At 39.7% G+C, this 15,793-nt stretch overlaps 1 protein-coding gene across 1 annotated transcript in view; it reads right to left on the bottom strand.

The window, feature by feature from the left end:
• The window catches only part of mapre3b (microtubule-associated protein, RP/EB family, member 3b), a 29,340-nt gene extending 23,993 nt beyond the window's left edge, over positions 1-5,347 (bottom strand). The window contains exon 1 of the mRNA XM_060902806.1: positions 5,238-5,347. The gene's annotated coding sequence lies outside the window, so the exon portion shown is untranslated. The remainder of the gene's footprint in view (positions 1-5,237) is intronic.
• Positions 5,348-15,793: the final 10,446 nt, after the last annotated feature.

The following is a 15,793-nucleotide window of genomic DNA, read 5'->3' on the forward strand; positions in this document are numbered from 1 at the left end:
TTGTGGCAACAGATTTGAAAAGAGTGGGTATCATTCAGTAAGAATCTGCAAACACAACTGTCTAGATAGCTGCAATAAAAAGTTATGGGTCTCTGAAGTTGGGGAAAGAGCCATTTCGTCATGTGGTATTTTGACATCAAAATTTCAAAGGCCTGTAGTTCCAAAACTACAATGAATTGGGAGCTAATATTTTGCATGTGTGGTACAAACATATGATTCTTGATTATAGAATTTTTTGAGCAAAATCTGAGACGGTGATGTGGGGACCCTTAGGTGAGTTGGCACGGAATGACCCAATGGGCTAAAATTCCTCCAAGCCGGTGTGCAGGACTGATCAACATTTACCAGAAATGTTTAGCTGCAGTTATTGCTGCACAAAGGGGTCACACCAGATACTGAAAGCAAAGGTTCACATACTTTTGCCATTCACAGATATGTAATATTGGATCATTTTCCTCAATAAATAAATGGCCAAGTATAATATTTTTGTCTCATTTGTTTAACTGGGTTCTCTTTATCTACTTTTAGAACTTGTGTGAAAACCTGATGATGTTTTAGGTCATATTTATGCAGAAATATAGAAAATTCTAAAGGGTTCACAAACTTTCAAGCACCACTGTAGTTACGCATGTAAAATTACAACAATGGATAACCACAGGAGTAGTGACAATCATGTGGATGCCTTTTAGTGACTGTGCCATATGACCTAGTGATGGGAGGATGGATATTTGTCATTGTACAGTACAAATACTTAGCAACGAAATGCAGTTTAGCATCTAACAGAAATGCAAATAGTAGCATTGTACAAATTAAAAAGTGCAGGTTGAATATGTAAATATATATACACAGTAAATAAATAACAAGACTACAGGGAGTGAATATGTGCAGTAGCTATAGAATAGCCCGCGACCCCACACAGGATAAGCGGTTACAGATAAAACAAACAAGCTATAGAATAGATGACAATAGGAATGGTAAATACGCTATGTTATAAAAGAAAAACTCTAATAACTAACTAAGTAAATAAATACATGTAAGTGAGGCAGCAACATTACCCACTGTGCCACCATCAAAACTGTTACAATGCTTTTCATTGTTGTGTATTGTGAATTATTTATTTACTACAGTGATACTAATAGAGAAAGGTATGTAGCTGCAAGAGTAAGGATGTAAGTCTGGATCTGTTGATGGCTCTTTAAGGTGTTACAGGGCTCGACATTACCTTTTTAATCCACTCATCCAGTTGGACAAGTGGCAAAATTTTTCACTTTTCCTGACCATAACCTTTTTATTATTACTATGTATTTACTAGTTCAATGAAAGGAAAGTGGTTAACAAAGTTTATCAAAAAGAAGGTACAGATATGATAATCATTTTGCTTTAATGATTTATAATTTTTCAATAAAATTCAAACTTTAACTGTAACAATAAACAAAAACTATCCAATGCCCTATTATGGCGTATGTATTGTTCAGGGTTCTTCCTGGGTTCTGAAAAATATTCTCCACGTTTTACCTTGGAAAAATAAAGTCCAATAAGTATTCTTCACTTTTTCTTATTTACCAGATCAGAGTGGACTTAATACAGGTTTATACCAACCAAACTGGCACAATTCAAATATTTGTACAGATACAGGCCTCCCCATTACATATAAAATTTTGACTCCATTCCAGGCTCTAATAAGAAAGGCTTGATTCTGGCCACCCTGTGCACCATCAAGCTCAAATAAACCTATTTAGTTTGCGCTTACTTAATGTTATTTTAGCATGGAATTATTCAAAAGAGGTATTCGGACTCCTTTTAGCCTTTACTTCAGCACAAAACTTCATTTACAATTGAACAGAGTCAAAAAGAATCTTGGAACAAACAACAGTAAAGGAATCCAGATTTCCCGTCGATTTAGAAGCCGAACACAGCATGACACTGCGATTTTCATCATGCGTTAGCCACGGGGACTCAACACACCATGCCCCCGAAACCATAGCTCCTTTCAGTCGCTTGCCGGCTGACTGCACTTTCACTTTGGCGTTTTTTACCGACCCCTATATTACTGACACTGTCCGACGTGCGAGGGGACGGTCGGGGCTCCGAGTGTGCCTCCCCTGTGGCTGTTCAGCCCTGAAATCATCTTCAGTGCTTGAAGAAGACCACCCAAAAACTTCATCAGCTGAGACTGTACCATTGTTTGGTTCATGCAGAGATAATTACACCACCACGCCAGGCTGATTAAGACGCGCTGTGATTGGTCAAAAGCTTGGCGCCCATTTGGTCATTATGCATAGTCGATTTTTATTAGTCACAAACACATGCTCATTGTTTACACTCTGGCTTCCCGCCGTCTCTTCACTGAGGTTGGATTTCAGCAAATGGAGGGATTTGTGGAGGGATTTCTAGAAAAGATGATTTATGAGAAAGATGACAAATACATTTATTACTATGACGACTGCTAGTAATTTTCTCTTTGTCACTGATGGATTATGTTCATCAACGACAAGCGTGACAAGCGCCAGTGGGAACCTTGGCTGTTATAACCCATGATCTGATCTGCAGTTTTAAGAGTTAGACTCACCCAAATTTAAAACTTCTGCAGGAAATAAAGTCAAATCTTGATTAATCCAGTTAAACTTTAAGTATAAATTAATTTAAAGAAACTAAACTGAAGGAAAACAAGTTGGACATTATAAAGGTGACAGAATCACGTTGTAAATGAAAACAAACCGTAAGGGAGTTTGGCACTGTCATAAAATTCCTGTTTAATATTTCACGACATTTGTGATGGTTAATGTGAACCACACAAAAGAAAAATACAATGACTGTCCAAATGAAATGAAGATTCACCACAGATAGTTATTTTACTGAGGTATTTGATCACCAATTCTCCGATTTTTGATGAATTCAAAGTCTAATAATCTATAATTAGATATTATGACGTGGTTATTTTTATACTCACACCTGCTGTACTCAGCTTCCCCAGAATTTCATAAACAATAACAAGGCAGAATCACTGAGGGGATTGAACTGGTTTTGTTGGAACTTTATTGATGTAACTCTTGAATAATTTCTATTAAAATGGTGATTTTCAGCAAATATTCAACTCATCCTGTCGGACAGGCAGATGAGGATCTGACTTGTCCAGACCAAACATTTGGTCATCCTGGACAGTTGGACTACTGTAAATGTCGAGCCTTGTGTTAATGAGGATACCTGCTAATAGATGATTCAACTCTATCAACAGAAGTTATTATTGCTGAGGAACTATAAAATACTTATTTTCTATCAGGTGTGACTGAGTTCACTTAAAGTGAAAAAATCTTATGAATTTTTTACTAATTTTTTCAAAATTCAACATATTTAAAAAGTTAAGAAATCAAACTTTAGGATGCTTGGGTAATGTTGACAGAAAAACTCTGACCAACAGGATTTGCAACTGGTTCTGTTATTTGTAAAAAAAAACACTGAGGGTGAGATCATCCACAGACTGTTTCCTGTTGACATGTGAATAAAAACTTCAGTGTCATGTATGTCTTCAGTAAGATTTCATAGATTTAAAAAGTTAATAATAAAGTTTTATTTCTTAAAAACAGTAGTGACATAATACCATATTCGGCCTATATCATGGCATAAAATATCCATCCATCCGTCCATCCATTATCCGTAACCACCTATCCTGTGCAGGGTCACGGGCAAGCTGGAGCCTATCCCAGCTGACTATGGGCGAGAGGTGGGGTACACCCTGGACAAGTCGCCAGATTATCGCAGGGCTGACACATAGAGACAAACAACATTCACACTCACATTCACACCTACGGTCAATTTAGAGCCACCAGTTAACCTAACCTGCATGTCTTTGGACTATGGGGGAAAACCAGAGCACCCGGAGGAAACCCACGCAGACACGGGGAAAACATACAAACTCCACACAGAACGGCCCCCGTCAGCCACTGGGCTCGAACTCAGAACCTTCTTGCTGAGGCGACAATGCTAACTACTACACCACCGTGCCGCCCGGCATAAAATATATAATGATTAAAAATAATTAGATAAACAGCATGTTGTACATGTAATAAAGCTCTGATAAAACAATAAGGCTACAGTCCAACATAAAAGGAATATTTAAGTTGACAAAGAATAAGAAAATAAATGGTGTTTTTGGTAATAAAATTTTCATTGACTATCATTTCCCCCAAATAATATCATGAGTCAAATCAAATCGAGATTGGTGTGAATTGTTAGATTGGTGTGAATTGTTAGATGCCTATTAAAGCTATAACACTAACCATATTAAACACTATTGGGAAAAATCATCAGTGTTAGAGTTATCACTCTACTTAGGAAAGCTAGTTTGTTGCTCAGCTACTTGCTATTATCTGCTGTAGTTGTGGTGCTGGAATTTCATACCAGAACGTTGCCTGAATGTTTAAAGTTCACTGTAGAAGAACAGAACCAATAACCACTGAGGCCTGTAACTGTAAAAGTGTGGTAGCTTTTCATGAGCTTTATATGCTCCAGCAGTGCAAAGAAATGCTTTCATACAGGTGGCCATGTTTTTTTTTTCCTTCCAACTTCACAGTCCAATGTGCCAACAAGGTGGAAAATAATGTATCAACTTGCAGATTCACAATTAAAGGGTACCACTAATGCAGCATCAGTCTCTAACAGTAAGGTGGTTTGATATTTGAATAATTCCCGCCCATTATCACGAAGCTCCGCCCCCACGATAGAAAGTGCCTGTAGAGTAGTGTCTTTAAAACAATTGACAGGAGGCACATCCAAACACTAAGAAGAATTCCGGACCGGAAGACAGGTTTGCAAATGTTTTTGTAACGACTTCACACACTTTTGCGAAGGCCAACTGCTTGATCCACTGTCTATCATATTCTATATGTCTCCAAAGTTATTTGTATAAGTAAGGAATTAAAAATTCAGCTACTACACCTTTTAATATAATGTTGCAAACTTCACAATAGCCAACAGTAATTCATAGATGTCTGCACACTTGAGTAGCTATAATGTATATGCATTTTGATAAAGCATTGTACACTGTAAGACTTGTGATGTGACTGCTGATTGCTCCACTAATCTGAACTCCATAGCGTTAGTAATCTAGCTATGCCTAGCGTTAGCACCTCGGCTAACTATGAGGATATCACAACTTTAGCGAGTACTACAACACTCGCTTGATTTTCACACTGATCGACATAACGATAAACATAAATAATAATATCTATTTTACTCACAATCCTCAAAAGAGGCGTTTGTTTGTCTTGTTAGGTGTCCCTGGGTGCGTTGTTACTGCGTGTTCTGTCCGCGCCTGCGCTGTTGCTAGCTGGTTGTCTGTGGCAACACGACTCACGAATCACAGCGAAAAGATTCATCAACCAAAGAGCCCAGCGTTCACTTCCGCATTCGTCACAGGGGGTGGGACCTGATGCGAAGTACCAGCAAAGTAGACTGGCAGTATCTGTTTCCTCCAAGTAAAATACCAGGCGTTGACCATTTTTTAAAACACGTACGTAATACTAGGAAAAAGAGGATTTGTGAATTAATTTTACAGTGAAGTGTATTACATTTTCAATTTGCAATACAAGAAAAAAAACTAAGAAAGAAAAAGAAATGTAAACGAAATCTAAACAAAAGATAGTTGCAGTTCTGTCTAAAAATGGCACATTCAGTTTTATTACGTCTGTTTATGACCGTGAAATCCCTCTTTGGATCAATTAACAGTAAGCCAATTGTCGGCAAATTAAACTTGACATGATTTGGCAAGGCCTCACAGCATGAAGGTTCTGGATTTGAACCTTGCAGCTGAATGGAGTTTGCATGTTCACCCCATACCTGTGTGGGTTTCCTCTGGGTGCTCTGGTTTCCTGCCATGGTGGATTAGGTCAACTGGCTACTCTAAATTGCCCATAGATGTTAAAGATTGCTTGTCTCTGTGTTAGCACTGCAATAGATTGGCGACCTGTCCAGGGTGAACCTCCCCTCTTGCATGAAATCAGCTGGGATTGGCTTCAGCTTCAACCGCTACCCTGACAGATAAGTGGTGTAGATAATGGATGGATAATATGGCAAATAATTTCTAATATATATATATTATTAAAACCGGGGCGGCACGGTGGTGTAGTGGTTAGTGTCGCCTCATAGCAAGAAGGTCCGGGTTCGAGCCCCGTGGCCGGCGAGGGCCTTTCTGTGCGGAGTTTGCATGTTCTCCCCGTGTCTGCGTGGGTTTCCTCCGGGTGCTCCGGTTTCCCCCACAGTCCAAAGACATGCAGGTTAGGTTAACTGGTGACTCTAAATTGACCGTAGGTGTGAATGTGAGTGTGAATGGTTGTCTGTGTCTATGTGTCAGCCCTGTGATGACCTGGCGACTTGTCCAGGGTGTACCCCGCCTTTCGCCCGTAGTCAGCTGAGATAGGCTCCAGCTTGCCTGCGACCCTGTAGAACAGGATAAAGCGGCTAGAGATAATGAGATGCGATATTATTAAAACCACTTGGATGGAAATCTGGCTATTACAATAAGCATACACTATATAGCCAAAAGTTTATGGACACTTGACCATCGCACACATTTGTGGTTCTTCCCCCAAACTGTTGTCACAAACTTGGAAGCACCCAATTGTTTTGAATGTCTTTGTATGCTGTAGAATTACACTTCCCCTTCACTGGAACTAAGAGGTCCAAATCTGTTCCAGCAAGACAAAGTGAGCTCCATGAAAATGGTTTGTCAAGGTTGGAGTGGAAGAACTTGAATGTCCTGCACAGAGTCCTGAACTCAACCCCACTGAACACATTTGGGATGAATTGGACCGTCGACTGCACCCAGACCTCCTCACTCAACATCAGTGCCTGATCTCAGTAATGCTCTTGTAGCTGAATGATCACAAATCCACACAGCCACGCCCCAAAATCTAGTAGAAAGCCTTTCCAGAAGAGTGGAACTTATTACAACTGGAAAGAAGGAATAAATATGGAATGGGATGTTTAATAAGCACATTGGTAAGGCATCCACAAACTTTTGGCCATATAGTGAGTGTATTTACCAGGTTTTCATGATTTTCTAAAACACAAATACATTAAAGAAAATCAGGTACAATACAAGGAAAAAGCTAACAAAGAAAAATGTAAACAAACAAACTGACAGAAGATGCAGTTACAGTTTATTCTAATAATGGCGTTGAGCTTTATTTGGACTATTTTTGACAAGAAATCCCTCTTTTGATCAGCTCATGAAACTTTATAAAACAGTAGGCCAAGTCTAGGCAAACTAAGCATAAAGGACCTTGTCAAAAGATTTCTAATACCTATTATTAATTATGTTTATGTATTATTAAAAACAATGTTACTAATAATACAAAACATTCATTCATTTTCTACACCGCTTATCTATTGCAGGTCACGTGGAAGCTGGAGCCAATCCCAGCTGACATCGGGTGAGATGCGGGGTATACCCTGGACGGGTCGCCAATCCATTGCAGGACCAACACAGAGAGACAGACAGACTTTCACACTCACATACACACCTATGGACAATTGTTAAAGTAGCCAGTTGAACTAATTTCTATGTCTCTGGACTGTGGAAGGAAACTGGAGCACCCGGAGGAAACCCACGCATGCACAAGGAGAACCTGCAAACTCCACACAGAAAGGCCCCAGTCGGCCACGGGGCTCGAACCCAGAACCTTCTTGCTGTGAGGTAACAGTGGTAACCAAGGTGTTGCAGTGAACATTCATCTGTCCTGTAGTAGATAAAACACCTAAAAGGTGAATTCAAACCAAAAGTTCATGGGGACAGCTCAGTCAAGTTTCTAACTAGGACTAGCTATCCAGGATAATTATGGGTTATTTATCTTATGAGGCTAGGTAGCTTTCTTTTTACTTACATCACATAAAACATCTACTACTTTTTTGCTAAATAACCTATATTTTTTACAAAATTAGTTAAGAATGAGCACAAAATTTGCCATGTTGGAGTGCTAGCAAATAGCACTCCAAGGATTGCCTCTACTGTAGACAGGAAATGAAAATGTGGTTTGTAAACTAAACTCTTTGAACCATTTAATATCCTCCAGCCTCCAAGGTAGTGCTGCTGTCAGAACAATCTTTCACAAGACATGTCATTATAAGAGGCAGCATGGTGGTGTAGTGGTTAGCGCTGTCGCCTCACAGCAAGAAGGTCCTGGGTTCGAGCCCCGTGGCCGGCGAGGGCCTTTCTGTGCGGAGTTTGCATGTTCTCCCCATGTCCGCGTGGGTTTCCTCTGGGTGCTCCGGTTTCCCCCACAGTCCAAAGACATGCAGGTTAGGTTAACTGGTGACTCTAAATTGACCATAGGTGTGAGTGTGAATGGTTGTCTATGTGTCAGCCCTGTTATGACCTGGCGACTTGTCCAGGGTATACCCCGCCTTTCGCCCGTAGTCAGCTGGGATAGGCTCCAGCTTGCCTGTGACCCTGTAGAAGGATAAAGCGGCTAGAGATAATGAGAAGTCATTATAAGGAAAAGAGAAAGAGGGTCAGCATTTTAATGCTGGTGTTCTGTTGAGTCATGGTGGCTACTTCAGGGAAGAGAAACATTAGCATAAGACCAGAGCCAGGAGTGGTGGACCTGATGTGGAAACCTTCCTAGCACAAAGTTTATCCAAAATGTTCAGATGACTAATGGCATTTGTTAGTGGCATTGACCACTGGCAAATGTCAAGTTTGATTAATGGAAAAGTCACATCAATACTGACTTGACTGTTCAGACCTAGGTTGTGTATTGAGCTGAAAAAATATTTTCTACAGGGACCCCCCCAAAAAAAACAAACAAACAAAAAACAGACAAACAAAAAACCTCACATCTATTCACACTCAAGACACGATTGTATGTGATTTCAAATTCAGTTTGAAAATTGGATTTATAGACTTGCAGCAGATTGTGTCTTTTTCATCTGATGTGCTACATTACTGGACAAAAAACACTGTGAACACAGGTCTGGCACAAGCCTGGGTCTAGAGCTCTGTTGAAATCTTAAATTTGATGGTTCAGTGTTATTATTATTATTATTATTAAATATTCGTTTTTGTAACAGGGCGGCACGGTGGTGTAGTGGTTAGCGCTGTTGCCTCACAGCAAGAAGGTCCGAGTTCGAGCCCCGTGGCCGGCGAGGGCCTTTCTGTGCGGAGTTTGCATGTTCTCCCCGTGTCCGCGTGGGTTTCCTCCGGGTGCTCCGGTTTCCCCCACAGTCCAAAGACATGCAGGTTAGGTTAACTGGTGACTCTAAATTGACCGTAGGTGTGAATGGTTGTCTGTGTCTATGTGTCAGCCCTGTGATGACCTGGCGACTTGTCCAGGGTGTACCCCGCCTTTCGCCCGTAGTCAGCTGGGATAGGCTCCAGCTTGCCTGCGACCCTGTAGAACAGGATAAAGCGGCTAGAGATAATGAGATGAGTTTTTGTAACAAACATTCTAGACACCTCAACCAGGAATTTTTAGGTATTTTCCTCAATACTCCTGTAAGAACAAGGAGTAAATGTGTAGGCATAAACAAAAATCACAAAAACAAACTAGCTCAAACATTGAACTAAGTTGCATGTCCTTGTGTGAGGTGATAAATGTTCTTTTATCATGTGAATAAAACCCATTAATGTTAACTTAATTTTGGTGTCTGAGAGGACAATTGGCTGCAACCTTCCATCTCTTTAAGACCAGTACGAGTCCAGGACCCTGAGGAGAGCAGAAAGGATTGTGGCCGACCCCTCTCACCCTGGACACAAAACTTTTGAATCACTCCCCTCCGGTAGGAGGTTGCGGTCCATTAGAACCAAAACCTCAAGCCATAAAACCAGCCTTTTCCCCACTGCAGCTGGCCTCATCAATAAGGTCAGAGACTCCACTGAGTCTAAACTCTAATCTCACACTCCGAATCTGTGACATTAATGCACGTCATCTCTGAACTGCGATTTTGCATATCTCAAGGTCATGTCATACAGCTTCATTCTGTGAGCATTTATTGCAAATTCCAGCACACACAGAACAGCTTGGCTATTTATTTAACCCACTGCACATATTCTCTTCCTCTCACACATTCAGGTCATGACTCTTCTTCATCTTCATCATCTCATCTTCATCATATAATCTATTTTTGCACATTCCGGGACATGCTGTATAGCTTGGACTTCAAAAAAACCCATGCACATACTCCTTAAATATGTCTAATTTTCAAATTTGTATATTTTAGATAATTCGTATTTTCTATTCTATGCATATAACTACTTTTGTCTTTGCTAAATTTTTCTATCTTAACTGTTCAAGCACCAATCAACAAAGCTAATAATTCCTTGTATGTGAGAATATACTTGGCAATAAACTTGATTCTGATTCTGATCAGCATTCCCTTTGCAATTCTTCTTGCTCTAGGTGGCAGGGCAGGTTTACTTATCCAGTAGATACTGGTTGCTCATTTTCTCTCCTCAGTGCTGGAGTGTGACACCCCTGTTTTAGCTGTTTATTCACTAAACAGACACATTAAACCTGTTGTTTCTTTTTCTGGCAGATCTATCACAGTATGAACTTCAAGTATCTGCTCTAATTTGAATATAATCATCGTCATCATGTAGATGTGGTGTGCAGATATCACTTGAGTGATACACACTTGGGAGATTTGGATAACGTTTATGAAGGATGGTAGGAACATAGTTTGTGATATTGATGCAGGTTTTTGTAGCTAATGCAGAGACAATGACAGATGTTTTATAAATTATACAGATTGAGCAATTAGATTTCTCTCCCCCAAAAATGATGCACTACTTTAGGTAGTTGGAAAAGATAGGGAAGTTGTCCAATGGGGAAGATTGAAAATATTCACAAAGGTTTACACAAAAAATGCATTTACACCAAAAACAAGAAGGCAAGAGACTAACCTGCCAAATATCACTAGTTAATTAATTGAAACCACTAGAAATTTTCATGTTGCATATTAATCATGGGTCCTGAAAGTAGAAAAGGCTCCTCCCTGCTGCTGAAGTCTACAGTAACTCAAATACAACATAAAAATTCTTAGAACTGCTCAGGTTTCACTGTAAGAGAGCATTTGGGACCAAGATTGGGAGTCAGATTACTCAGAAGGTTCCCTCAAAAGGCTCTTAGAGACTATAAAACTCATACTTACAACTACAAAGAGTGAAAGCAGCAGCAGAGCGACTCATTTTGGCCCAATTTCTCCTTTGTAGGAAGGCATGTATTTGTAAATCACCCTCCCAGGTTGGCAGTTAATGTGATGGGGAGAGATGTATAACCACCATTAGGAGAAAATTCTGAAGAAAAAGTGATCTAATTTGCTCTGAGGTAATTTTACTCATTCATATCCTTTTACTTGAGATATAGTAAAGTAAAGCTTAGTGAATAAAGGGATTTATTGCCAAGTCTCTAGGAAAGGTGTTTATACCTAGTGTTACTAAAAACTGAATTTATTTTTTCCAATTTAACCAACAACTTGTATTGCAATCCCTCATTGTGCACTAATTACACATTTTAGGCAATTTTAACACTGAAACATTAATAAAGTTAAACACCATAGATTATATTATTGCATTTTTTTGTAGTAATAGGGACCAGTATTATATCTTTTAAAGGCTAAAATAATGATATGCCATGACTAATGCAATGTTATTAAACTCAAACCTAGAATGATGAAATCATTGTATAATTCTAATTACATGCGTTTTTCCTCTGATCCACAAATATATTTCTTCTTGACTTGGCAAAGTTGAACAACTGTATATAATGGAAAAGTGTTCATTTGACTTTTTGGCAACACACAGTGGTGCTTGAAAGTTTGTGAACCCTTTAGAATTTTCTATATTTCTGCATAAATATGACCTAAAACATCATCAGATTTTCACACAAGTCCTAAAAGTAGATAAAGAGAACCCAGTTAAACAAATGAGACAAAAATATTATACTTGGTCATTTATTTATTGAGGAAAATGATCCAATATTACATATCTGAGAGTGGCAAAACTATGTGAACCTCTAGGATTAGCAGTTAATTTGAAGGTGAAATTAGAGTCAGGTGTTTTCAATCAATGGGATGACAATCAGGTGTGAGTGGGCACCACGTTTTATTTAAAGAACAGGGATCCATCAAAGTCTGATCTTCACAACACACATTTGTGGAAGTATATCATGGCACGAACAAAGGACCTCAGAAAAAGTGTTGTTGATGCTCATCAGGCTGGAAAAGGTTACAAAACCATCTCTAAAAAGTTTGGACTCCACCAATCCACAGACAGATTGTGTACAAATGGAGGAAATTCAAAACAATTGTTACCCTCCCCAGGAGTGGTCGACCAACAAAGATCACTCCAAGGGCAAGGCGTGTAATAGTCGGCGAGGTCACAAAGGATCCCTCGGTAACTGCTCACAAACTGAAGGCCTCTCTCACATTGGCTAATGTTAATGTTCATGAGTCCACCATCAGGAGAACACTGAACAACAATGGTGTGCACGGCAGGGTTGCAAGAAGAAAGTCACGGCTCTCCAAAAAGAACATTGCTGCTCGTCTGCAGTTTGCTAAAGATCACGTGGACAAGCCAGAAGGCTATTGGAAAAATGTTTTGTGGACGGATGAGACCAAAACAGATCTTTTAAATGAGAAGTGTTATGTATGGAGAAAGGAAAACCCTGCATTCCAGCATAAGAACCTTATCCTATCTGTGAAACATAGTGGTATTTCACATATCATGGTTTGGGCTTGTTTTGCTGCATCTGGGACAAGATGCCTTGCCATCATTAATGGAACAATGAATTCGGAATTATACCAGCGAATTCTAAAGGAAAATGTCAGGACATCTGTCCACGAACTGAATCTCAAGAGAAGGTGGGTCATGCAGCAAGACAATGACCCTAAGCACACAAGTCGTTCTACCAAAGAATGATTAAAGAAGAATAAAGTTAATGTTTTGGAATGGCCAAGTCAAAGTCCTGACCTTAATCCACTCGAAATGTTGTGGAAGGACCTGAAGCGAGCAGTTCATGTGAGGAAACCCACCAACATCCCGGACTTGAAGCTGTTCTGTTCTGAGGAATGGGCTAAAATTCCTCCAAGCCGATGTGCAGGACTGATCAACAGTTACCGGAAATATTTAGTTGCAGTTATTGCTGCACAAGAGTGTCACACCAGATACTGAAAGCAAAGGTTCACATACTTTTGCCACTCACAGATATGAAAATGATCCAATATTACCTCAATAAATAAATGACCAAGTACAATATTTTTGTCTCATTTGTTTATCTGGATTCTCTTTATCTACAGTGGGGCAAAAAAGTATTTAGTCAGCCACCAATTGTGCAAGTTCTCCCACTTAAAAAGATGAGAGAGGCCTGTAATTTTCATCATAGGTACACTTCAACTATTAGAGACAGAATGGGGGGAAAGAATCCAGGAAATCACATTGTAGGATTTTTAATTAATTAATTCGTAAATTCCTCGGTAAAATAAGTATTTGGTCACCTACAAACAAGCAAGATTTATGGCTCTCACAGACCTGTAACAACTTCTTTAAGAGGCTCCTCTGTCCTCCACTCATTACCTGTATTAATGGCACCTGTTTGAACTCGTTATCAGTATAAAAGACACCTGTCCACAACCTCAAACAGTCACACTCCAAACTCCACTATGGCCAAGACCAAAGAGCTGTCAAAGGACACCAGAAACAAAACTGTAGACCTGCACCAGGCTGGGAAGACTGAATCTGCAATAGGTAAGCAGCTTGGTGTGAAGAAATCAACTGTGGGAGCAATTATTAGAAAATGGAAGACATACAAGACCACTGATAATCTCCCTCGATCTGGGGCTCCATGCAAGATCTCACCCCGTGGGGTCAAAATGATCACAAGAACGGTGAGCAAAAATCCCAGAACCACACGGGGGGACCTAGTGAATGACCTGCAGAGAGCTGGGACCAAAGTAACAAAGGCTACCATCAGTAACACACTACGCCGCCAGGGACTCAAATCCTGCAGTGCCAGACGTGTCCCCCTGCTTAAGCCAGTACACGTCCAGGCCCGTCTGAAGTTTGCTAGAGAACATTTGGATGATCCAGAAGAGGACTGGGAGAATGTCATATGGTCAGATGAAACCAAAATAGAACTTTTTGGTAAAAACTCAACTTGTCGTGTTTGGAGGAGAAAGAATGCTGAGTTGCATCCAAAAAACACCATACCTACTGTGAAGCATGGGGGTGGAAACATCATGCTTTGGGGCTGTTTTTCTGCAAAGGGACCAGGACGACTGATCCGTGTAAAGGAAAGAATGAATGGGGCCATGTATCGTGAGATTTTGAGTGAAAACCTCCTTCCATCAGCAAGGGCATTGAAGATGAAATGTGGCTGGGTCTTTCAGCATGACAATGATCCCAAACACACTGCCCGGGCAACGAAGGAGTGGCTTCGTAAGAAGCATTTCAAGGTCCTGGAGTGGCCTAGCCAGTCTCCAGATCTCAACCCCATAGAAAATCTTTGGAGGGAGTTGAAAGTCCGTGTTGCCCAGCGACAGCCCCAAAACATCACTGCTCTAGAGGAGATCTGCATGGAGGAATGGGCCAAAATACCAGCAACAGTGTGTGAAAACCTTGTGAAGACTTACAGAAAACGTTTGACCTCTGTCATTGCCAAAAAAGGGTATATAACAAAGTATTCAGATGAACTTTTGTTATTGACCAAATACTTATTTTCCACCATAATTTGCAAATAAATTCTTTAAAAATCAGACAATGTGATTTTCTGGATTTTTTTTTTCTTTCTCATTTTGTCTCTCATAGTTGAGGTATACCTATGATGAAAATTACAGGCCTCTCTCATCTTTTTAAGTGGGAGAACTTGCACAATTGGTGACTGACTAAATACTTTTTTGCCCCACTGTACTTATAGGACTTGTGTGAAAATCTGATGATGTTTTAGGTCATATTTATGCAGAAATATAGAAATTCTAAAGGGTTCACAAACTTTCAAGCACCACTGTAAGAAGGTATTTTAAATTTTTATATCATCAAAATGTTAAAACCCCAAAAAAAGGCCAAAAAGAGAATATGATTAATATAAGGTACAAGTAAACATTTTATTCAAATAAAACAAATTCTATACTCAAAATTAATATGGCAGATTAATGAAAGTGGCATGTGTCCATGAATAGAGTGCAATCTGTAAATGCTGGGTAGTTTTTTTTTTTTTTTTTTTTGGCTCTGTACTGCAGCACATTGGATATGAAATGAGACACTGATTATGATGTTAAAGTGTAGAATTTCAACTTTAAATGTCTGGGAAGTGATCCAGCACCTGGTGATATCTATGGATCACAGGCAAACAGCTGTGCTTGCTCATTGATTTAATGTAAGTGTAAATAATCTTAAATTAAAGCTGACCTTCTGTACAAAAAATTCATAATTATTGTGCAATTATGTATGGAGTCCATACACTGTATAGCATGTACTGTATGTATGTGAAGGCAGGTTGAACATAAATGTTACAGATTGGCAAACAGGAACAGCGCCTGCTTTTGTAGACAGCAGGTCAAAACCATAAACATATAGCTGAAGTGTCTATATGGAACACACACACACACACACACACACCATTGATCCTCACTTCTGTATAAACCATAATTGGATAGAAAATGGCTGTCAGCAAGCCTGTGCTGAGAATTCATATACCCTCGGCCTCAGGTATGAAGATATTCCATAGCAGTGGTCTGCACAAACATCTGGATACATCAGTAATTTATCAGTCAGTATGGTTATTGTTCAACTCGTCTCCATTTC

The sequence above is a fragment of the Neoarius graeffei genome, chromosome 21 (genome assembly GCF_027579695.1).
Source record: "Neoarius graeffei isolate fNeoGra1 chromosome 21, fNeoGra1.pri, whole genome shotgun sequence".
Lineage (NCBI taxonomy): Eukaryota > Metazoa > Chordata > Actinopteri > Siluriformes > Ariidae > Neoarius > Neoarius graeffei.